This window comes from Cydia amplana, chromosome Z (assembly GCF_948474715.1).
Source record: "Cydia amplana chromosome Z, ilCydAmpl1.1, whole genome shotgun sequence".
Classification (NCBI taxonomy): domain Eukaryota; kingdom Metazoa; phylum Arthropoda; class Insecta; order Lepidoptera; family Tortricidae; genus Cydia; species Cydia amplana.
In genome coordinates this window covers 39448040-39473961 of record NC_086096.1, presented here as the reverse complement: position 1 = coordinate 39473961, position 25922 = coordinate 39448040, and the positions used below count along the sequence as shown (strand labels likewise).

Here is a 25922-nt window from a genome sequence, read left to right as displayed (position 1 = left end):
TTTTGTTCTTATAGATGCACATTATAAGAAGATTTGCCTACTATTACCTTTATTCTTATAATTTGGCCATGTACACGTACGTTAATAAACCCAATTAATATGGCTACAATAAGGGTTCAAAATGTTTTGCTCTTATAGAGGCTGGTTACATTGCTTTTTAGCTGTATTTAAACCGTATCAATAAGATATCTTTAATTTGTAATACATATAATGACTTAGCATCGCACATAATGCTTTACTCGTACCGTACTCGTAAATATGTGTAATGCTCAAATTGCAATTAGCGCTAGCGTTATGTTCAATTAGAATTATTTTTAATAGGTGATGTCGATGATCCTTTATGTCATTATGCAGCCGTGCGATGGCCAAGTCATTATACGTATTGCAAATTAAAGATATCTTATTGATACGGTTTTAACACCCCCTACTGGCGCTGATTAAAATAACCGACTTGGTTTCACATTACATCTCAAAACTTTTTTGTAGTAGAAGCGTTGCGAGACTGGCACCTTTTTACATGTAATGTTTTTGAAGGGATTATTATTTCGGTAGGGATCGAGTTCCTAAATCGATGAATTAAAAGTATCGATACTTTTCCCTAATACTAGTGATCGCCCCTGCTTTATTTGTTAACTGTATTATCTGTAAGAATTATTTCGAGGTCGAAGTTAAAGGTTACACAAAGAATATTTTATAAATATGATGGCTAGGTTAGAAAATTTCCCCAATAATATCCAGCCGTATTCGAGCAATAAAGTATGTTCATACATTAAACGAAAGGGAAAATCCCAACGAACTACGAAAATAAAAAACAACAAATTGTTAAATTTGAATTGGGCTCCTGGAGTGAAGAATGTTATTTTAGAATAATGGTATTTTGAACTGTTCAATGAAATCGAATCTTTTTAATTAAAATCAAATTTGTTTTAAGCAAGTGACCCCTTGTGTAAGTTTAAAATTCATTTCACGATAAAATGAACTGATCATTTATCAAAAAGGAAATTCAAAAACAGCTTTTATTCGTATGAAATTTTGTTGTTCTTTGTGTTTAGTCTATGTTTCGTTCAATCCATCTACATTTTAAAACGTTCGATTGTAAAAATGGAGAATTTTCGGGCCAAAGCGAAAACATGCCGTACGTATAATAGTGTATCTAAATGCAAAAGAGTTTTTATCGGTTTTTCTGAGTACAGTCCCCATCAGATATATCGGAGCGGCCGAGGCGTTCAAAATATCTGCACACGCACTCTAACGCCTTGACAATAGAGGCATGTTCAGATATTTGTGAGCACCTTGACCGCTCCGATATATCTGACGGCGACTGTACCTAATCGATTGACGCTTGTGGAGTTATGGGATCAGTATTATGTTCATCGTTTAACTAAGAAGGTTGGTGAGAAGTTTTTATGGTGAGCTACGGACCGTCGCCCTCAGATACACCGGAGCGGCCAAGATGCTCACAAATATGTGAACACGCCTTTATTGCCAAGGCGTTAGAGTGCAGCGTGCCCAAAGGTTTTTAGCACCACGGCCGCTCCAGTATATCTGATCCATCAGATATATTAATATAAAAAATAATAATAAATAAATAAAACGTTTATTCACAATTCTTGCTTACATATATTCTTCTGCCAAACCACAGAGTGGTTTGTTGGCAGACGAGGTTCCTTTATGTTTATGCAAGCTAGGTAGTTAATATGTAATAATAACTTAAACTTAGGTATCTACTTAACCCTTTACCGCATGCGCAGCCCTATAATTTTTAACTATTAAAGTTCATTTTAAACAAATACTTTTTATTTATGACATGAAGTAAGGGGTTAACTCTATATTCTTAGCGTACAGTAAAAAAAATGTAATTGCCTTTACGGCTTGGCCACATGAAGCCTCAGTTACTAAGTAAAAATCTCATGTATGCACTAGTATTAGTGTTAAAGTTCACCTACCTTTTAGTTGAAATTTAAGATTTCTAAGGTAGCCTATAATTATATACGAGTATTACAGTACATAATTATTTATGGTGCTACTTTCCCGAACTAGTGCGGAAAAGAGCACTTTCCGCGTGTATATGTCGAAAGTTTAAAGGGCCATATGTACTGTAAAACGTTGTACGATACACGTGTCGATTTAAAACACTCCCTTTGGTCGTGTTTTATTATATCGCCACTCGTTTTGAATTTCCTCTTTATCGCACTTGTATCGTAAATAACTATTGTAATAGGCTGGTGGTGATGGAATTCAGAAATTCCCGGAATACTAAACAGACAGTGACAATTGTGGTGTAATTGTCACACTGTTACAATTGTGGTATAATTGTTAGGTACACTGTTACACTGGACACGCGGCTCCCGCAGGACACCGCAATGACGATGTTTGATAGGTCCAGAGACCAATATATAATTAAGACTATCGATTTTAATTAAGCGCTGGTGGCCTAGCGGTAAGAGCGTGCGACTTACAATCCGGAGGTCGCGGGTTCGAACCCCGGCTTGTACCAATGAGTTTTTCGGAACTTATGTACGAAATATCATTTGATATTTACCAGTCGCTTTTCGGTGAAGGAAAACATCGTGACGAAACCGGACTAATCCCAAAACGGGCCTAGTTTACCCTCTGAGTTGGAAGGACAGATGGCAGTCGCTTTCGTAAAAACTAGTGCCCACGCCAATTACTGGGATTAGTTACCAAGCGGACCCCAGGCTCTCATGAGTCGTGGTAAAATGCCGGGACAACGCGAGGAAGATGATGATGACTATCGATTTTAATTATCTTCAGTAGCCGAATTATCGTTTATTAGCATTCGATAATACATAAATAAGTAGATAATTTTGTAAAATACGTGTAAGTAAAATGTTTATGTTGGGCCTCCGTTCTCGTACTGAAATGCATTCCTGAAGATAACATTTTTTTATATAAATTATGTTTGTACGTTTGTAGGTACCCTTGTTTATGCTGAGTTTGTTTGCGGATAACTGATATCTCTACAAAACTGAGTTGCAATTAACCACCCCCCAAAATGTTTATGAATATGTTGGGGGTAGAAATCACAATTAATAACCACACACTACACTACTATTATTTATTGTTAATAGAACGACATCCAATACTCAAGACATCCGTGCACTGCACACTTCCAAAGATCCCTTGGCACGCCCTATTTCTGGTCACGCCAAAGTAATGAATATTTTAAACCCGATAAAAAGTATGTTTTAATGTATGTCGAAAATGCCATCTTCAGCTTAATAGTTAGTCCAACTTACCTAAGGCTCGTGAAATACGGCGTTGCGTAAAAACCTCAGACCGTCATTCATAATGATATTATTAAAACAAACAGAAACTTTTCTAACTTTGTCTCTGACGCAGCTGAACCAATAATGGCAGCCTAACTGCCCATTATGCCGTGAATGGAGCCAATAGTTCGCCAACGCGAATGCAATTTGCCCATATGTGTCCGCCGAATCGCGTAACGTGTTGATATGATTACAAATCAGGCTACACTCTCAGGCCAACCCGCATTTATCATACTGATATCAGTGTACGTTCGAATGAGGGCTATCATTTTTGTGCTCACCAGTTGGCGCCACTGTAGATGGAGGTCCAGAAAAACAGGTAATTTAACGTCTATTATTTTTCTAACCTGTTTAATTTTGCATATTATTATATTTAAATTGGCACTTTTTTTAAACCACTAACATTTATTGAGCTATATCTATTGTTTACTATGCTTATAATCAAAGATGGACAAAGATTTAAGTACCACAATTTAATAATGAAGAGTGAAAAAGCGGCCAAGTGCGAGTCGGACTCGCCCATGAAGGGTTCCGTATTTAGGCGATTTATGACGTATTAAAAAAAAACTACTTGCTAGATCTCGTTCAAACCAATTTTCGGTGGAAGTTTACATGGTAATGTACATCATATATTTTTTTTAGTTTTATCATTCTCTTATTTTAGAAGTTACAGGGGGGGGGACACACATTTTACCACTTTGGAAGTGTCTCTCGCGCAAACTATTCAGTTTAGAAAAAAATGATATTAGAAACCTCAATATCATTTTTGAAGACCTATCCATAGATACCCCACTCGTATGGGTTTGATGAAAAAAAAATTTTTTGAGTTTCAGTTCGAAGTATGGGGAACCCCAAAAATTTATTGTTTTTTTTCTATTTTTGTGTGAAAATCTTAATGCGGTTCACAGAATACATCTACTTACCAAGTTTCAACAGTATAGTTCTTAGAGAAAAGTGGCCGTGACATACGGACGGACAGACAGACGGACAGACGGACAGACGGACAGACAGACAGACATGACGAATCTATAAGGGTTCCGTTTTTTGCCATTTGGCTACGGAACCCTAAAAAGCGATAAAGTAGCTTGAGACGAGACCCCCAAAACTTCTCTCTTCATGCATTTGACATTTTGAAAGACGTGTACACATCTACACTAACGCCCCTAGCGCTCTTATTGGCTTGTATGGACATTTTCACTTAACTGTACACCTTTAACGGCCGGTTAGCAATCGTTACAAAACTGACGGTCAATGTCAAATCCCATACATTTTGTCAGGAATGGAACGGTTAGACGTTACCTACTGAAACACGACTTAAGTCGTGCTTTAAAGTGCAAGTTAAAATGAAAATGCCCGTATGTACTTTTGGCACGGTACCCCTGTACGGTACCAGTGTAAATTTAATTCGATAGCCTGACGTGAGCAACGCGTTTGCAATAAGTGTCATTTTCTATGGGATTTTTTGTTTCCAGTTCGTCATTATGGATTCAGTTCATTCTATTGTTAAAACGATAATAATATTTAAAAATTACTGTCTTACGTCATAATTTAATCGACATCGACTTAGTAATAACTAGTCTTCACTTGTTCTCGCACTATTTAAACATCAAACCAAATGCACCCGCCTACCATAATGAAACTGCAATTATATCGGCCGTTTCCGAACGCCCCGCCCCGCCCCGCAGCCGCCAGCCATATCATCTCGAAAAGCTCCGGACCACTCAAACGGAAACAAATTGCCTATGAATCAAGCTAAGTGCTTACATTTCGATTATTCAGCCATTTTGGAAGCGTTTAAACTCCATTTGTTTTAAATGTTTCAATCGGAGTAGGTTGTTTGGGGGCCATTTCGTCCGGCGTATAGTCACACAGGCGCGTGAGCGGGGCGCGCCGCTTTTACATATAAAACGCTCACGCCCCGCTCACGCCCCGCCCGGAAAACGCTCATGTGTGACGGAACCTTTGCAAAGTAGCAAGTGCAGGTGAGAAGTGATAAGTTAACATGCTTTTTCGATAATAAATGTCAAGTGTTAAGAAATCGTTTACACGATGCTTAGTTGCAGGTGTAATGTGAAGCACAAATTTAAGGGCGAAATTTAATTATGAAATTCATCAAAGGTACACCTCATTTATAAGCATATTTTACGAGCAAATATAATTTACACAGTAGGTAAGTATTTAGGCAAAATAGACCGAGCGTCTAATTTAACTTGCAAGATTTGGTCACAGACAGAACGCGGCGGATGAAACTAAATAAACATTTTTAATAATGACTCATATTTTTAATGCCAATATATGTATACATCAAAATACTAAACTAATATAATGTTTCCATTAAAAAATCACACTTTTTTAATGTACCTAAGTATTCAATATCTGTTTAATCAAATACTAGAAATATAATAAGAAATACCCACTTAAGTAATTCTGATGCCAACCCACGCATTCGTTCATACTCGACTAGTCACAATACGTCAGCTAGTAAATAACTACCTACATTATTAGTGGGTACGTAATAATTGCCAAAGTGTATGGAATTTAGTAGGTAGTCCACCTTTCTCTAGATATTGTCATCATATCAGCCAAGGCACGTTGCTAATTAATGCAATTTCTCTCGTTGTACCTATAGTAAATTGGCCAATAAAACCGTCGACAGGAGATTCTGAAATCCTTGACATCTGAGCCGATTTACAAAGTAATTAATCTTCTCTGTGAGCCCCATTGCTGTCAGCTCAGGATCAAATGATAAATATTTATTAAATATTTAATCAATATTATTTAACAATCTCACACAAATCAACTTATTTAGCCCTACAGTAAGCTCAATAAGGCTAAAGTTGAAGGTATGTATATACATTTACTTAATATAAACATACAAAACAGGAACAATTTGATTCATGATAAACATAAAAATGAACGCTCTTATTGAGATTCGAACCGGACCTTCAGCTTCGTAGGAGAGTTAATACTAGGCTAGGATACCGTTAATACTAATGGGAACAAATCGTAGTTAAACTAGTGTATTGAGTAATTTTATAAATACTTCATGCATTTCCTATTCGTAGTGGAATTGCCGATAACGACCATAAAAATAATACTACGCTGCTTTGCGAAGTCGTCTCTATATTATTTGCAGTCGCCCTTTTTTTTCTTTCACTCTGGCCTTTGCCACTAATTCTCATCGTTCCCCTGGAGGCCTGCGGCGCTCGTTGAACACTGATAATCCCCAATTAAAGCATAATATGACCAATTAGCTGTGTTAAGTCGGTTAAATGGGACGCGACGTAACGCGCCCATTTTGGTACCATATTTGTTTTTATCTAATACCTTTAAACGAGCAATTCTTGTTTATTTATATATTTTGTTTATAGGTTTTATCTTGTACGATTCTTTCACACTATTTTGTTCACTTCTTGAGGTAACGCAGTCGCTGGCGTTTATGGCCGCGTAAAACTCATTGTGAGGGTTCAGTTCAGAATGCAAGACGTTCAAGTTGATAAATAAGTAGATAAGTACCCGGAATTGACGGATACAATTTGGTTTGAAGCAAGATTACTAAAATAAATAACTAGTGGCTCTGTGAGCTGTAGACCTCGCGAGCAAAGCTTAAAACTGAATAAATGTATGGCTCCGTTGTTTAGAAGAATTTAGAGAATCTAATTTGACAATAAAAACTTAACTATCGAACCTGCTTACAAAATTCAGGAATTGGTTTAGAAATGCGACCTATAGAGTAGAACAGATGGACATACGAAACAATTTTTGGCTAACAGGCCAATTCAAACGTAGGTACACTGATATCAGAAAGACATCTGACTGATGTCATTTAGTTATCGTGCATTTCGCTCGTTCTTGTCCGTACATGCATTGGTGCAAGCGAAACGCACGATGACTACTAAATAATATGATAAAAATATCATTTCGATGTCAGTGTACGGTCGGTGCCCCAACTTAAGTATCCACGTCGCCATACTAATTGTATAGAAATGTATAGAGTTAGACCAAGAAAAGTCTGCAGAGATTTTGACCGCACACGCCCGCGTGCACGGTCCCTATAGGGAGCGGGCGTGAACTACAGGGGGCAGCATAGGAGCAGTCAGATTTCAATAAATGTATATATGTATTTTTGTTTATGCACTCAGTGAGAATAAAGTTTATGTATGGATAAATCATTTATTTTTATTTTTAGAACGCCATATGATTTTGACCCATGTTCTTTCACTGATATGAGTAAAAAATTTTAAATATAAAATGGTGTCGCCATCTAGACGAGCATAGGCCATAGGTATGGCGGCGTATGTTCAAGAATAAAATTTTCTTTAAGGCGCAAAAAGCCATCATCTCTTGCAAAAATATTTATTAAAATATAGATATAGTACATGTAATATGAACAAATAATTATAAACTAAAATTAAAAACTACATAAAGCTACAAACAAAAATTAAACGAATATGCTTTACCCGCGCTTGATAAATAAAAAATACTATTTTTTTCATTTTTTCAAAATAAAAAAATTAAATAAAAAACAACTATACGAAATTTAAGAAAAAAAAATACAAAAAGTTATGTAGCAGTATACAATTACTGGGGATGGAACCAGAGACCTCCCGATGCAAACAAATAAAGCGAACGTTTGCAAAATACGCCGTTAAAGTTCTTACTAAAGCCGACGAAATTTAGCTACTCATTCTCAAGTAAAAATTAAATATCTAAATACCGCCAAAACCAGCGATACAAATTTTCTGAATTTTAGGCCATTTAATCTATAAACATATCTCAAAAAGAAAAAACTCTTATGATACCGATACGACTATTTGTTTAGACGGGAGCTATCACGACTCCGCCATTTTGAAAAAATTCCAAAAACCGGATTGACAAAAAAAAAATTATTTAGTCATAGAATTCGGTCACAAAATTTCACGAGAATCGGTTAAGAATTGCGACCTGTAGAGGAGAACATCCGGACATACAAAAGCAAAATGCCCGAGTCAAAACGTAGACCTTCGCTACGCTTCGGTCAATCAAAGTCTTGAAAAAAGCTCGGATCTGAGAATTTTCAATATATCGGCTCACGAAGGCGAAAAATTAAAGCTACGTTTCTATCATGGAATTCGTTTACTCCTTATTTCCAAGCGCACGCCAACGCCGTACATTATTTTATTTACCTCCATTCAGGTTTTTAATTTAAACGTATACTTTATTACATGTGTAGGTACCTACCTATATTATTGAATCGGGTTTGCAATATTACTAATTAATGGTTTGGTACCATTATAGCTGCCTCCGAAATGTTAAAATCTGTTATTGGTGCTATTTAGGTTCAATTTGAATATGAATAATATAAAATTGAAAATAAATTGAGTTAAAGCATTATAAAGCATTTGTTTTGAACCGTAACTCTCACCGGGATTACAAGTTGAGCGCGGAAAACTTTCATCCGAAACCGAAGAACAACAATGGACTCCATTCAGAACCCCACGTAGGTATATTTCCTTTTGTCTTTACGTTCTGCCACGAGGAATTATTTACACTGGAATACATACCACTTTGACCCTTTTCTTAGCAATTAAAAATAGGCCAATAGAACAAAAAAAAATGTACTTAGTAATATGAACGTAGTTGTATGCCTGAGCACCATCTCTCCTGCAGGCTACCGTAATCCCGTAAGGGATTCGTATAGAACAGGAGTCTCCAAACCCCGGTCCGCGGGCCAAATCCGGCCCGCGGACAGCTAACGCGGAAGCCCACTGTGGTCAGCTGTGGGCCTTCGCCTTACATTAGCCGATTTTCCGGTGCGAAAAAAACCGATGGTTCCCCGCGTGAAAGTTTGTGGAGGCGCAATATGGCCCCCAGGTAAAAATGTTTAGAGACCTTTGGTATAGAATGCAAGGGCAATCACGCGCTGCTCTCCCTTTAAAGTTGGTCAAATTCGTCTGCCTTTCAAAGATTGCATAAATACTCAAAAATTTGGGACGGGTACCGCAGTTAAGACTTGAAAAACATCAATTTTTAAATTTTATATCGATGAGTACGATTTCTAATGAGTATGACTTTGTGTGATGAGGAGTGGAAGAAGAGGGAAGAGGCCTACAACCAAGATTGGATCACCGAAAGGCCACCATAATGATGGATGATGATGATGATCGATGAGTACTCTAAAACCATTTATTTTCGCCAAACACCCATGAGACTCAAATCGGAAGCCATTACGGCCTTCTATTTATCGTTGGCCCTCACTTAATCCGTTGTGGTACTTGTTCCCAAGTGTGCTTCCAGTTGTACGTAGAAGTACATACAATACAATACAATACAATACAATACAAATACTCTTTATTGCACACCTCATTACAGAAAACAATACAGATAATACAGGAAGAAGAGGTTAAACAACAGGCGGTCTTATGGCTAAAAAGCGATCTCTTCCAGACAACCTTTAGGTAATACACAATGCCACATACATAATGCCATGATCGGCATAAATCTGCCAAAAGTAAGCAAAATTAAAGGCAGCAGAAGGATATAAATATTATTCGAAAGTCGGATCGGCCGGCCCTTTTAGGATTAAGGTATGGTATGGAAGAAACTATACAAATTATTACCTTGCGTACTCATCCAGGTAAAAAACTTAAGATGTTCAGGTCTAGACATCTTACACTGACATAAATATAATGTTTATAAACTTTAAGAACACACATTTTATAATTATAATCATCAAAGTCATGACTGAGGTCATGACATATTCAGTAAATATAAGTTTCCATTAAAGAAATATATGATACTACCTATACTTCATAGTACCTACTAACAGGGGTAGTGTGTGGTGTGTGTTTAAACGAGGAGACGTTTATATCTAAGCCATGAATTGAATCAAGATGACGTGATGCATTTTGATTAAAAAAAAATAGAATTCTCTGAAGGTCACTCAAGTATCTACAAAAGACTCGGGTCTTAAAATAAGTTAAATAGAATTCTAGTTCGACTTTATTATTACAGAGTGACCAGTGCAGTGCAGTGAGTGGCAGTGGGCGACCGAAGGCTAAAATGATGATGATGATGTGATTACAGAGTGAAAACTTGTGTCGAGGCTTAAAAAGAAAAAGACTGAAAGGATTACTCTTGACAGAAACTACTTAGCTGTCCTGTAATCGGGTGAAAACAATATTTATATTATTATTTATTATCCTATTTTTATACGATGCCACTTTGACGGCTTCTAATGTAAAATAACAATAATTTGGCCAAGCCCGAGTCGTAGCTCGTGGCATTTAGTGTACCGCACGCATCCTTATATTTTTAAAGAGATTGTTTGCCTGTTTTTAGATATACATTTTTTGATACACTGAGCATGATCATGCTCTTTGCCGGTTTTTTAGCTTTTACGTTTAGTATTGTCTTCGGTTACCGCGATAGTTACTCATGATTCTCATGAAATAAAACAATTAAAACGGTTTTTATCGCATATTTTGAATTTATACTAGGTACATCAAGATAAACAAAAGTAAATAAATTCAATATACGCTATATAATCCGTTTTAATAGTTTTATTTCTACGTTTAATTTACCGTGTCGTTAAGAGATTATTATTTGCATAGCCTGCATTAAAAGTACATCGCGGGTTACGACGGTAATTTGTATTTTGTGAAAGTATCCTATGAAACTCAGTGACACATTCATCCTCGATGTAATCAATCGCAAGTATAATTATACGAAAAGCGAGACATTGTAATCCGACAACAACTAGGAGATAATTTATCGCTAATAGTATTTTTTATAAAACAAAATCGCTTCCCGCCGTCTGTCTGTCTGTATGTATGCTTAGATCTTTTAAACTATGCACGGATTTTGATGCGGTTTTTTAAAGTAGATTATAATTTGTTAACCCGTGCAAAGCCGGGGCGGGTCGCTAGTAGTAATTATAGGAGTCAAAATGGCAAAACTACAGTGCAACGTTACATCGAAGCGCTCAGACTCGATAGGTCCTTAGTATTCTACATTCTACGGTTGACCATTATAGCTCCGTATTCTATACTGCTTCAATTTGAATTAAATTTAGAACTTATTTATTATTTATTAATTTGATTTGCTTTTGTATGTAGTTCCATACCATATATACATAGACTTAAATATTATGTTAACTGTTAAAAATGTAGAGTTCGACTAAGCCAACAAAGTGAGAGAGTGTAAGCAAAATTAATTTAAATGACATTTTATGGATCAGTAATTCCGTTTTTATAATGTACTTCTAACCGCATTAATAGGTTAATATCTGAGAGACCGAGCTTTGCTCGGAAAACATATCGCGTTTTCCCAGAGATAAGACCTAGCTAGATCGATTTTTCGCCCCCGAAAACCCCCATATAACAAATACCATCGAAATCATTAGAGCAGTTTCCGAGATACCCAAAATATATAAATATACAAGAATTGCTCGTTCAAAGGTATCAGATGACTTTGTTATTGACTTGACGCCTTACTAACTTTATGTGCTTTATTGTGAAAAAAATTATATTGAGCAGATTGAGATAGTCTTTTGGTTGGAAAGCCCGTTCTATATTTAACCTTATTTTGCATTTTAACAAGGTTGTATTTTGTAGATCTTTTTCTCACTCATACTTATAGTAGACTATTCAGAAAAAATGAATATCCCACAAAAATAAGCAAGGAGAATTAAACTTTGTGTCAAGCACATAAGTCATAAACTGTAAATGTCAAAGTTGGAAGTAAGGATCTTTCTCGATAAAACTACTTATATGAAATGACCAGTGTTAGCTAGTAACCTTAACCCTAAGCAACGAAAGATCAGGTTTCAGTTGAAAAACTAATAAAGATAAGGTTAAGCAGATAATTTTCCCGCCGTCTACATCATTTTTTTAGTTGATGGGTATTGACTGGTCAGCTGCCTGTTAGCTATAGTTTTCGCGAAAATCGCCAGGACAGAGGTGAAATTTTTTGTATGATAACTTGCAACTTTAAATGCATTTTTTAGCGAAACCACTGCACTCTAAAATGAAGTCAAAATCAGTCCATCGGCTCAATTTTTTACAAGCTTTCTAATGGTACCCGACACGATTCTTACAAATAAAAAATAATTTCAGCTGACCCCATTAAACCCCCAAATTTCCCCCTAAAATAATAAGTAAGCAGTTTTGACGTATTAATAATATTAGTGATGGTAATTGCTATAACTGTTCCAAATTTTAGCTATCTACGTTAAACGGTTTCTGAGAAAAACACATTTAACTGATTTGCAAGACCGATGTGATCCCATAAGTGTACCGCGAACAAAGTTTGTGCGGTACACTAAAAATGAATGACAATAATGGTGAGATGTACGTAGGGAGATCGTTATAAATCTCCCTGAACGGCTCAGCATTCATGTAATTTTTTATTTACATAAGATGCCCTTTTGGCACTGTAAGTTTATATTTCAGATTAAATTATAATGTTCCTTGGGTACTTTATTTTTTTGCAGTCCCTTGGGTAATAAAAATACGATAAATAACACGAGCTGTGCGTCTGAAGATGACAGGAAACGATTAATTTGCCAAGATGTATAGAAATTTAAGTAAATTTTAGGTATTATTGTACAGTGTACACAATTAGACATACTCGTACCTACAGTGGTGATCGGAACAGGTTGTGATTTCGTATTTATTCCATCCAGAATCAGGAGCTCTTCAAAACCAGCAAAATTTTTCCAAAACTGACGATAAAACTAAATCCACAACAAAATAAGCTTGGCCCACTTACCAAACGGTGACAAAACAGGAGCGTCCCATTACTGACCCGGTATCTGCGGGTAGTTCTACAGAACAGCGCCCCAGGGACGCGATCCCGGCCCGGGGCCATTACCATTAGCATAAACGCTTACCATCGTTAACATTACACATTTGACTCCGGAGGCCTTGGGTGGTTGGCGAGTAGACGCGGGGAAAGTAATGTTCCAGCTAACTCGTGTGTGATTGTGTGAAATGGACCATTGTGTTGATGCAGGTAAATTATAGAGTTTCCTTAATCCCGGGGTCCGCTTCGGCAACCTAATCCCGAAAATTGATACAGGCATTGCAAAAGCGACTTTTATCTGACTTTCCAACCGTGAAACTAGGCCTTGTCGAGATCAGTATGGTTTCCTCACGATCTTTTTCTTCTTACCTAAAAAGCAATTGGTACATATCTACCTACATAATAATTTATATTTCGTACATATGTTCTAAGATTTACCAACTTGTAACGGTTTTGATCTCATTTTGATATGACCTTGAAGATCGCTCACGCTGATTGATGCTTGTGAAATGAAGTGCGAGTAATTACCAAGACGAACGTCAAGGTCGTATCAATATCAATTCACCAGTTCAAAACCATAACGAGTTGTTAAATCTGAATGGTGCCCCCGGGGTTCGAACCCGTGACCTCCGATTGGCCACAAACTCTTCAGCTAAGCGTGATATAAATGAATATAATGGCTCCTCTACACATTGGCCCAACCTATTGGTCCAATAGGTTGGGCCAACGTGTAGAGGGGGTATTGGTGTCGGTTGGCTTTTGGCGCGCGGGTTGGCGATGAGTTGGCCGCGGTGTGGGTTTTTCGGCCGCACATCAAAGGGATTGGACAAGAGTTTGCGGTACGCATCTACACTTGGTCCAATCGGCAGTGCGTGCTCGAACGCGGTCGAGTGCGGACGTTTGTGCTCAGTATAAATTTTCGTTTTTTTAATTAAAATGACGAGTACGTGGCCTCGTTATGGAAGAATGAAGGAATAGGAAATTTACGCAGACAGTACATCTACAATTTAAATAAATAAATATAACAATACCTATATACTTATAGTTAAATAAATGAATATTAGATACATATCTAACTATATAATAGTAAGTACCCACAATGCACAATTTGCACAGCTATGTTGGTAAGCTAGTAACAACATTAAATAAAATTTTTAATATGCTCTAAAATAATTTAAGCAAATTATAAGGTAACATGAAATTAAAAAAGATATTTAATTAATTTAATTCTTTAAAAAAATCTAACATTCATTTATTTTCGGGAAGTAGGTATCATCAAAAAACTCTTGCAGCTTCTACGACATTTTTTTTTTTCTGGCTCATATATGAGCCGTGGGAGCTGACAGATTAATTAGGTACTTGATGAAAATAATGGTACGTGGCGTATAAATAAATTGCTACCGCGGCTAATGCTTCCACGTCCATCTTGGAAACCGGTCAGATCACAACTGAAATTCGCCATAGGGTAGTAGCGTTCCGACCAACTCATGGGCCAAGCGTTGGCGGAGCGTTTGGCCAACGTGTAGAGGAGCCATTATGGTTAGAGATTGTATAGGGTGTTTTTTATTTTATTTCTCGCATCTCTGTCTATGGAAACTAAAAGCTTCATTAAGTACCTAATACCTAATCACTTCAGCCAACCACTGCATCGCTTAAAAAAACCTTTGTTGTTTTCTCATTATTTCTACAAATACTCAATAAAAAAGAGAATTAAATGTAGTTGCCGCTTAAGACTCTCACAGTCATAGTTATACCGTTATATCTTTAAAAACACGTAAGCGCCTTATGCTGTAAGCTCCCTTTTTCACAGCGCGACACATAAATGGAGCCGCGGCTAATGTTGTGAAGTTCCTGTGGAGGTCGAAAATAATAGGCACCGCATGGATTGTATTTGCACAGCCAACTTTAACTGTTTTAACTTGCATTTCTATACTTTTTTATTACCACATCGGTGATATTGGCGCGTTGCCAAACTTTTGATATTTCTAGTCAGTTTTCCTTTTGCTGAGAAGGGTAGAGAAGTAAAAACCAACCTAGGCATACGCTCACTCAAACGTCGAATGAAATTTACTAAATTTACATGTAATTCGACGTTTCACTGGTCGTGGTCGCGGCTAACTGATGTCCCCGCTGAGCTGAGCTGAAGTCGTGTAAACATGTTTTTGGAACGTTGGCTGGCAAATAAAAACATGACCGTATCAAAAAGTTAGTCTAACCTACATTATTTCACTTAACAGAATAATTTAATATCTGAACCGGTGCCATGAGTCACTGATAGTGTCAAAACTGACATATACGCTATCGAGAACGTAATTTACTTTCGCACACGCATATTTTCGTTCGCACTAATATGCGAGTACGAGCGAGATGTATAGAAAGTAAATTACGTTCTCGATAGCGTTTATGTCAGTGCCAAACTGATGGTAGCCGTACTGGGAGACCGAGCTTTGCTCGGAAAACATAAAAAACTCAAAAATGCGTGTTTTCCCAGAGATAAGACCAAGCTAGATCGATTTATCGCCCCCGAAACCCCCCATATAGCAAATTTCATCGAAATCGTTAGAGCCGTTTCCGAGATCCCCGAAATATATATATAAATAAATATAAATATAATATAAATAAATAAACAAGAATTGCTCGTTTAAAGGTATTATAAGTGTTGAAAAAATATCGTGTAAGAAACGAACAAAAGACAGGAAAAGGTATAAAAAGATATGAAATCACAAATGAAAGATGTTGCCGCATGTGTCTTATTAATAAAGTGGCACAATTAAGTAGTGTTACTAGTGTTTTCGGCGGCTGACGCGTTTCCCGGGCCCCAGGACACGCCATAGATTAAACGTGGCCATGACCGATTCGCCACTCGCGGTGTTCAATCGACCCTATACGCATAACACCCGTTAATCACATTTAAAGAGAATATTATATTATATGTAATTATTTATTCTGAAAAATCGCCTATTAACGAAATTACAATATTTGAATAAAACATTAAAACTAACTATAAACTAAACATTAAAAGTAAACTAATATTAAATAAACTATATTTAAAAGATGTTATAAAAATAATACCCCTTCTAAAATCTCCGCCTACGGCATTGAGCCCATAACGCTGGCTGCGTTACCTCTCTGTATTGCCAGGGATAGCGCTGGCAGAGGTAAGCGCCAGCCCTATGGTCTCCCGAGGCGTCGACTAGACGTGTCGACAGGTCTCCCATGAAAGTTTTCATGTCTGTCGACCAAGGACCCATTGTCTCAACTTACATATTTTTAAATTTATTAAAATAAGCGTCGCGGTTTCAATCGGCTGCTTCTTATTCCTACTCTGAATAACAACCACTGTTTGAATTAATTGTAATTACTTGTACGAGTAATCAGCCAAGTGAGTGTTATTACAATGTGGTGATGTGAGTATTAAAAAGTAAACACGCAGTTGCGTGTTTACCTTAATACTCACAACTTTATTTTACATAAGTAATGAGTTCATTACGATGGCTACATAATAATATGATAAAAAAATCTCTTTCTTGACATTAGTATTATTTAGTCCGAATATACTATATAACTAATACTGTGAGGCCAATACCGAAGAAAACAAAACATATTGTGACTGTTTCATACATCTAGAGACTATCGGATGTCGATAATATTTACAGAACAATGAAAATACGCCCCTTATTTCAGAGTAGCGTATCTTACATTTGTAATGTAATCTGTGTCGACACACACACCTGCTGTATGATTTCCTGGAGCAAACAGGTTTCACGGCAACATTTATTTCTTCCCTTAAGTCCCAAACATAAGCAAAATGTCGGGCGGGGATTTATATTATTTCATCTTGGTTGCCGGGGGCCATTTGTTTTTAACTGGCAGGAAGAGGAAATAAGGGTTTTCTCCGAAACATTCACACAAAAATAGAAAAAAAAAACAATAAATTTTGGGGGTCCCCATACTTAGAACTGTCTGTCTGTCTGAGAGACACTTCCAAAGTGATAAAAAGTGTGTGTCCCCCCCCCCTGTAACTTCTAAAATAAGAGAATGGTAAAACTAAAAAAAATATATGATGTATATTACCATGTAAACTTCCACCGAAAATTGGTTTTAACGAGATCTAGTAAGTAGTTTTTTTTAATACGTCATAAATCGCCTAAATACGGAACCCTTCATGGGCGAGTCCGACTCGCACTTGGCGGTTTTTTCATTTCTGTAGCGGAAATTACAATAGAAATGAAAATGATGTAATTTTGTTATTTTATTATTCGAGCGTGTGTTTTGCTCATACATATAGGTACCTACATGCTTTTTGTACATATAGGTACCTATTGGCGCAAGCGAGACGCACGCACAAGCCAAGTTGACAATCATTCATAGAAACGCCAATTGAAACTTAAATAATGTATGGAAATATCACGTGGTTTTGGTCGTGGTAGCTTCGTTATTCCGATACATTTTTTGTTTTGTCGATGTACGATTGTCATCTTGGGCCTAGATCTTAAAATAGTAGTTTATGCAACAGTGATATAATAAGGGTTCTTAAAATTCAAGGGTCGAAGTCGGACCCGAGAATTTTAAGAAAAAAAAAAAAAAAAAAAAAAAAGACTTATTATTAAAAAAAAAGACTTATTATTTAAAAAAAATTGAGTTATTATTTAAAAAAAAAAAGAGTTATTATTGTAAATGAAAACATACCTCTTTCAATCAAGATGATCGGAACTTGTATCTTTAAAAAAAATAAAGCAGTTGTATTATACTCATAAGATGACTGCTAGCAGTCATCTTATGAGCCTATAGACAAAGCATTCAAATGACATTGCTTTAGATATCACTGTCAGTCATTTAATTGACACATTTAAGTGCTGGAGTAGAAAAACGATATTTTATTATTGCCGAAATCTACGAAACAGCTGATTCATTTCGCGATAACAGGGACACCCCTATAGTAAACAATAACAAAATAATCTAGTTGTTGGTATTTATTATATACTTTCCACTTATTATGCGTGGTCACACTCCGTGGCGCTCTGCGGAGCTTCAGACTAATTAAATAACGGCTATTTATGAATAAAACATTTGAGAACACAACCAATTGTGCGTGTTTACGGACGACGCTGAACTCCGGTGGATCCTCTGCCGATGTTACAGGGTTTTGCTCACGCTCAGTCGGAGACAGCGACCAGATACCTTCAAATTGACGTTATTAGAGTTGGAATTTTTAAGGAGTTTTTGAGTTCTACTATATGGACATCTTAAATATACAGTGTGTGGCCTATAACGCGGGCGAAAAATTAAAACGTAGATTCTACTCCTCAAACTAGACAATGTTTGTTCAGCTACTTTTAAAAATAACTGTCTGTCTGTCTGTCTGTCTGTCTGTCTGTCTGTCTGTCTGTCGGTCCACTTTTTTCCGAAACTATAAGAACTATACGGTTGAAACTTGTTAAGTAGATGTATTCTGTGAACCGCATTAAGATTTTCACACAAAAATAGAAAAAAAAAAAACAATAAATGTTGGGGTTCCCTATACTTAGAACTGAAACTCAAAAAAAAAAATCATCAAACCCATACGTGTGGGGTATCTATGGATAGGTCTTCAAAAATGATATTGAGGTTTCTAATATAATTTTTTTCTAAACTGAATAGTCTTCGCGAGAGACACTTCCAAAGTGGTAAAATGTGTGCCCCCCCCCTGTAACTTATAAAATAAGAGAATGATAAAACCAAAAAAAAATATGATCTACATTACCATGCAAATTTCCACCGAAAATTGGTTTGAACGAGATCTATTAAGTAGTTTTTAGGGTTCCGTACCCAAAGGGTAAAAACGGGACCCTATTACTAAGACTCCGCTGTCCGTCCGTCCGTCCGTCTGTCACCAGGCTGTATCTCACGAATCGTGATAGCTAGACAGTTGAAATTTTCACAGATGATGTATTTCTGTTGCCGCTATAACAACAAATACTAAAAACAGATTAAAATAAAGATTTAAGTGGGGCTCCCATACAACAAACGTGATTTTTGACCGAAGTTAAGCAACGTCGGGCGGGGTCAGTACTTGGATGGGTGACCGTTTTTTTGCTTGTTTTTTTTTTTGCTTGTTTTGCTCTATTTTTTGTTGATGGTGCGGAACCCTTTATGGGCGAGTCCGACTCGCACTTGGCCGCTTTTTTTATCATTTCCGTGAAAATTTTGGTGCCCTATTTATTGTGACAATTGCTCATTGCCTTCCGATAAAACTAGATTTTTTGTCTAAATCAAATGGTAGAGTATACAATGCCTTTAGAAAAGCCCTACTTAACATTTACTTATTTTGCTCATTGAGGACAATCATAATATAATACCTTTAAACGAGCAATACTAGTATATTTATTTATATGTATATATATTAATTATAAGAAACGAGCAATTATTGTATATTTATTTATATGTATATATATTTTGAGGATCTCGGAAACGGCTCTAACGATTGCGATGAAATTTGCTTTGGGGGCGAAAAGTCGATTTAGTTACTAAATTTTAGTAGGTCTTACCTCTGAAAAACGCGGATTTTTGATTTTTTGTATATTTTCCGAGCAAAGTTCGGTCTCCCAGATATTTATAATTATAATATAAGTAATAATACGTAATTACGAATCAATCGGAAGTAAGTGAAGTTTGCAAGCGAAGGCCATCAGAACCGATAGCCCGCTAACTTAAGGGTCTGTTTTATTGCTCTCTGCCGGGTATAAGGAATATATGGATATTATATTTGTTTGCGAACATACGGGCCGGTACAAATACAAATTATACCATTTATTCAACAAAAAGTTTTCATTATTAATGTTGTACCTTTATTAACATAATCTAATCTATCTATCTAATACCTTTAAACGAGCAATTCTTGTTTATTTATTTATTTATTTATATATATATATTTCGGGGATCTCGGAAACGGCTCTAACGATTTTGATGAAATTTGCTATATGGGGGTTTTCGGGGGCGAAAAATCGATCTAGCTAGGTCTTATCTCTGGGAAAACGCGCATTTTCGAGTTTTTACATGTTTTCCGAGCGACGCTCGGTCACCCAGATATTTGTTAATAAATGTTCGACGACCGGTCTGGCCTAGTGGGTAGTGATCCTGCCTGTGTAGCTGCGGTTCTGGGTTCGAATCCCGGTAAGGGCATTTATTTGTGTGATGAGCACAGATATTTGTTCCTGAGTCATGGTTGTTTTCTATGTATTTAAGTATTTGTATATTATATATATCGTTATTTGAGTACCCACAACACAAGCTTTCTTGAGTTTACCGTGGGGCTTAGTCAATTTGTGTAAAAATGTCCTATAATATTTATTTATTTATTTAATTGTAGTTAAATCGAATTCGTCCTTACAGCATACAGGAGCCCGATTCAAATTTAGAAACTTATACCCGTTCTGATCTTATTTTGGTACGACCTAGAAGATCGCTCACGCTGACTGGTGCATGCGCTATCAAATTGTAAAATCTGAATAGGGCTATCAGCCAGAACCCTCGCCCGTGTGTAAGTGCTGGTTAAACCAGCTGAAATCAATACCTATCCAATAAAGAGTTTAATATTTTGGGTATCCTGTAAATATCTTATACTTTTAAACGATCAATTCTTGTATGTATATTTTATATATTATATATATATATATTATATATATATATTATATATATTTCGGGGATCTTGGGAACGGCTCTAACGAGTTAGATGAAATTATAGGTTGTCATAGGAGGGTTTTCGGGGGTGAAAAATCGATCTAGCTAGGTCTTATCAAGTTATCACTGGTAAAACGCGCATTTTTGAGTTTTTATATATGTTCCGAGCAAAGCTCGGTCTTCCAGATATTAATTAGTGTTAAATATAATATCCGTAGTCGGGTTCAAAATGACCAAATATTTTGCTTGATCAATTACGAATTGTGGGGCTGCCTGCCTCGCCTCGCCTGCCTGCCTCGCCTGCCTGCCCGGCGGGAAGGGACGCTCGCACTTTGTCCTAAGTTCGCGGGACTTTAGCCATTTACCACGAGTTACTGCACAAATAGTTGCGTGGGTTTCCGATACCAATAATTCACTGAATTATCGAAACAAGAACCTTTTCATTGATATAACTTTACGAGTATCACATGCCAATTCGAGTTTTAGTTATTCGGTCTGTTTCCGATGTGATACTGCTCTCTGTGTCAAAACTCGCATTCCTTCAACCAAAACCGTTACTTTTGACACTGACAGATGAGTATCATATCGGAAACCCAGCCCCATCTTACACACCCTCCCCATCATCACTGACAGGCCAGTTCGATCGTACACATACATTAGAATGATATTTGGGTGATGTTATTTAGTTGTAGTTTGTTGCGTCTCCCTCTGGCTTCTACATATGCGGATAAGTATGAGCGAAATGCACAATGTCAGTGTACGTTCAAATACGTTCAAAAGAGGGTGCTTAAACCAATTACTTCGTCCTATATCGACGATTAAGTTAATCCACTTATTTTTCACTACTCTTCATAGATAGCGTGCTTTATAAAATAAATAAAGGATTTCACGGATATTGGACAAAGATAGTATTTCTTTCAAAGTCGAATAGTGATGTCTCATTCAATTATGTTGACGCTACAACAAATTATACATACTAACTGCAATTCTACATTCTGCGTTACACATATTATGATTTTGGAACAGTGCAAGTTGTGCAACTAAATGCGTATTAAATTCTAGGTCGTATCAAGATAAGATCAAAACTGTAACAAGTTGTTAAATTTGAACCGGGCTCTGAGAAAATTTTGCTCGTAGCGCTACGACGTTGAGCGCTACGGGCGTAGCATGTAATGAATGTGTGCAAGTATGTATGAATACCTAACACACACATGCAAAGCCAGCGCGAGCTCGCTACTAAAGCGTCGCCGATAAATTGGGAGCAACCGTATTTAGCGAAAAGCGCTTACACACAGCCTAGCGGGTCGCTGGCAGCATAAAGAAATAAGTAGGTTGTGCAGTGAATGTGTAAAGAGTCAAAGGGGCAGCGGGTAAGGGTAGCGGACGAAGAATTATAATAAAATGACACGAGGAGGTATATAGCTTACGTGATTAACATAAAATTGCGTAAAAACATTTTATACGACGTTGCTACGTTACCTGTTCTGGTGTTGGCCACCGCAGATTCCCACAGAACCGCCGAAACACCATCACAATCGCGTAATGTGACTAGATATAACATTAAGCTCAATAATACAATGCATTTTTTTTTCAGATTTTCAAATACATTTTAGGGGTCGCTACCGCACTTTGAAAATTTGGATCCTCCATACAAGATGTTTTTTTTTTCAATTTTTTCTTTCGAATTTTCATTGTGGAATGACGATCGATTCAAGGTGTACGTATTAATGTCCAATTTATAACAATTTTTATTTGTGTTGGGAAAGGAAAGTATGGGCGCTATCGCACCTGTAAATCAATACTTAGAACTTGGTTTTTAAGTGGTAGATATTATTACCTACATTATGAAAAATATAACTTCGATGAAATAAGAAGCAGCCTAATATACACGTTAGGTTGCGATGACACAAGCAATATGCATGTATGTTGCAGTAAACCAATGAGTTACTGCTAAACACGGAAAGTGGCTAATTGACATAGGTACAACAGTCTCTGGGGCCCGCGTAAATGTTCACCGCCTAAAAAGTAACATCGCACCATTTCACAATATTCGCGGCTAGAAAAGAACAGTACAAGCGCGAGTGACTATAAAGGCCTGTGCACACCGGCTGCGTGTGCGTGACGTGCACGTGCGCGTGCAGCGTTGTAGTATACAGATCCTTATGAGAGACGGCACACCGCTTGCGTGACGTGTGAGTGTGCGGCTCCAACATCCAACAATGCACGTCGCGCACGCGCAGCCGGTGTGCACAGGCCTTAATGGTAAACGAAGCGGTTTGTTATGGTGTAAACTGTAAACTACCCTCCTTTATGAAATTTGTGCAACTATTTCAGTTTGTTTACATCTGACTACTAACAAGGACTACGCTTCACGAAAAAACTTTTACGAAAAATAAGATGAATTGTTTTTATTAAATTAAAATTAAAAATCAGTCTGTATTATGGTCACGTAAGTTTTTTGATGACAGATTTGCAGTTTCTCTCGTGATACGTTTGTGTGATAGGATGATTAATACGTACATATCTGAATTACGTGGCAATACATCTTGCAACAGTTATAAATATTGTGGGTTTGTTTTTTGTATTGTGGGTTTGTGCAGATCTTGGGCACCGTTGATTTAGTTACCCATCGCGAGTGTGTCATCCGCGCCAAAGAGAATTTGAACAAGATGCGGATTGTCAAATTAAATTATGTAGCCACAGTAAATTTACTGCCAGCTTTCGACAGCAGGTTAGAATGCCATTTAACTTTGACCTTTATTCTTTCACTGATATGTGTTAATTTGTTGAATATTGAAATTAACACCATCTACCCGACAGTAGGCCAAAGGTATGGTGAAATCTTTTCGAGAGATGGCGCCATAACCTTTGGCCTACTGACAGAGATGCGATTTATTTGAAATACTTCTATTTAAAATGCAAATACAAAATGCAAAATACCTATTTTGTATTTTGCATTTAAATGCCTTTTAGTAAAAACCATTTTGTATTTTATTTGAAATACTTTTCGAGATGTATTTTGCATTTTTAATATTCATTTCAAAATGCAAAATACTTTGTGATTAAGTTTAGCCAACATTACCAGTCAAACAAAATGAAATGAACGAATAACGCTTGTATTGCCGAATTTGACCGATAGAGGCGTCTGCTAGCCATGCGCGCCTTTTTTTAGGGTTCCGTACCCAAATGGTAAAAACGGGACCCTATTACTAAGACTCCGCTGTCCGTCCGTCCGTCCGTCCGTCCGTCCGTCCGTCCGTCCGTCCGTCCATCTGTCACCAGGCTGTATCTCACGAACCATGATAGCTAAACAGTTGAAATTTTCACAGATGATGTATTTCTGTTGCCGCTATAACAACAAATACAAAAAACAGAATAAAATAAAGATTTAAGTGGGGCTCCCATACAACAAACGTGATTTTTGACCGAAGTTAAGCAACGTCGGGCGGGGTCAGTACTTGGATGGGTGACCGTTTTTTTGCTTGTTTTGCTCTATTATTTGTTGATGGTGCGGAACCCTCCGTGCGCGAGTCCGACTCGCACTTGGCCGGTTTTTTTCTTTGGTCAGAGTGCGCGCCTTATAGCCGTCATAGAGAAAAAAAATACATAGAGTGCTCACTCCATACATCAGTTTTAGTACCAAAAAGACTATTAGCATCTAGTATCGAATAGCGGAACTATCAGTACTGCTACTTGACAATAGATGTAGCACCGACCGGAAAGTCTTATGCTGTTGAGATAAGACTTTCCAGTCGGTGCGACATCTATTGTCAAGTAGCAGTACTGATAGTTCCGCTACTCGATGCTAGATGTAGACACTGAAATTAATAGTCTGAACTGATGTATGGAGTGAGCACTCTTGTCTTACTTATTTCTCTATGTAGCCGTTTAGACTCGCGGCTCGGCTCCCGGCGCGTCTCGTGGCTCGCCTCGACACACTCGCATTCGGCTTGTCATTCGGTTATAAACCTTATGCCGTGCCGTTAGTGTTTAAATTATATTAGCTCGACGAGCTTGCGAGCCACGAGAGTCTAAACCGGCTATTATGTCTGACTAGTGTCAATGTGAAACGAAAATGACAAACATTATCTATTCTATGGCTATTCTCATGATAAATACCTAAAATAAACAAAAATATCTGAGATTTGGTCAAAAGGTATTTTATTTTGAAAAAGCATTTTGAAAATACCTATTTTGCATTTAGCATTTGAAATACAAAACGCAAAACTATTTGGTATTTTGCATTTGAAATAGTAAATCTGAAAAGTATTTTGCATTTTGTATTTAAATGCTTTTTTAAAACCATTTTGTACATCTCTGCCTACTGACAGTAACTCTCTAAGATACACTCTTCACCCGCGCGATCCACGGCACGGGTAAGCGCTCTCGTCTTGAACTATGGTGGCCCCTCTTTGCGCCGTCTCCGGCATGGGGCAGAAATCTGGAAAGGTTGAACCAATTAGCAGAATACCTGCTTATTCAAAAAGATCGCCGTAAGAATTTCACCGATCCTTTTTCCTAACGAGGCATATCTATTTTAATTAAAACAACATTTCAATGAGTAATTACAGCGTCACTGGGTTGCCGACCGATATCTTCGACAAGGTATGCTTCATTTGTGTTTGAAGATGACAATATTTGGCAAAACATCAAACAAATTATTTTCCGATAAATTGTATTATCGATAGAAAGAAATAAACACAAATAATTGAAAACTAAAACCGTCTATGAACTTTTTAATAAGTAAATGTCACCCATCTTTTTTCTGATAGATTCTTTATCCGTGAAATGAAGGTAAGTACTGAGTTAAATTGCCATTCGCGGTGGTAGGTATATTTTAGATTTCTAAAACCAAGAATAAGCAGGCGAGTCCTGCGCCTGCCGCCGCGGCTGCGAGTCCGGCCGGGGGCCGCGCGGCTCGCCGCTGCCGCTGGCGATACCGGCGGCGGCGGGCAGGAACCGGCTCTGTCGTCTCTCCTGTAACCAATTTTGTAACCTAGGATTCATGTATCCTTGACATAGGTATATTAAAGAGATAAACAATAATCCTTTCAGCATTTTATTTTTAAGATTTTTATGTTATAAATAAATAATATGCGAAAACTAAACAAATATGAATTAGGTATTGCCGTTTTAAAAAAGAAAATTTTATGTTTTCACAATTCGATTGCTTATAGGTTGCTGTGATGT

At 37.2% G+C, this 25922-nt stretch overlaps 1 long non-coding RNA gene across 2 annotated transcripts in view; it reads left to right on the top strand.

Annotated features, from left to right (window-relative positions):
* The window catches only part of LOC134661549 (uncharacterized), a 66810-nt gene extending 48071 nt beyond the window's left edge, over positions 1–18739 (top strand). The window contains exons 1-2 of one of the 2 annotated variants that reach the window (XR_010097969.1): positions 17125–17208; positions 18602–18739. This is a non-coding gene — a long non-coding RNA (uncharacterized LOC134661549). Of the gene's footprint in view, positions 1–17124; positions 17209–18601 lie in introns of those variants that run through there. The other variant, XR_010097970.1, reaches the window with a different exon arrangement.
* Positions 18740–25922: the final 7183 nt, after the last annotated feature.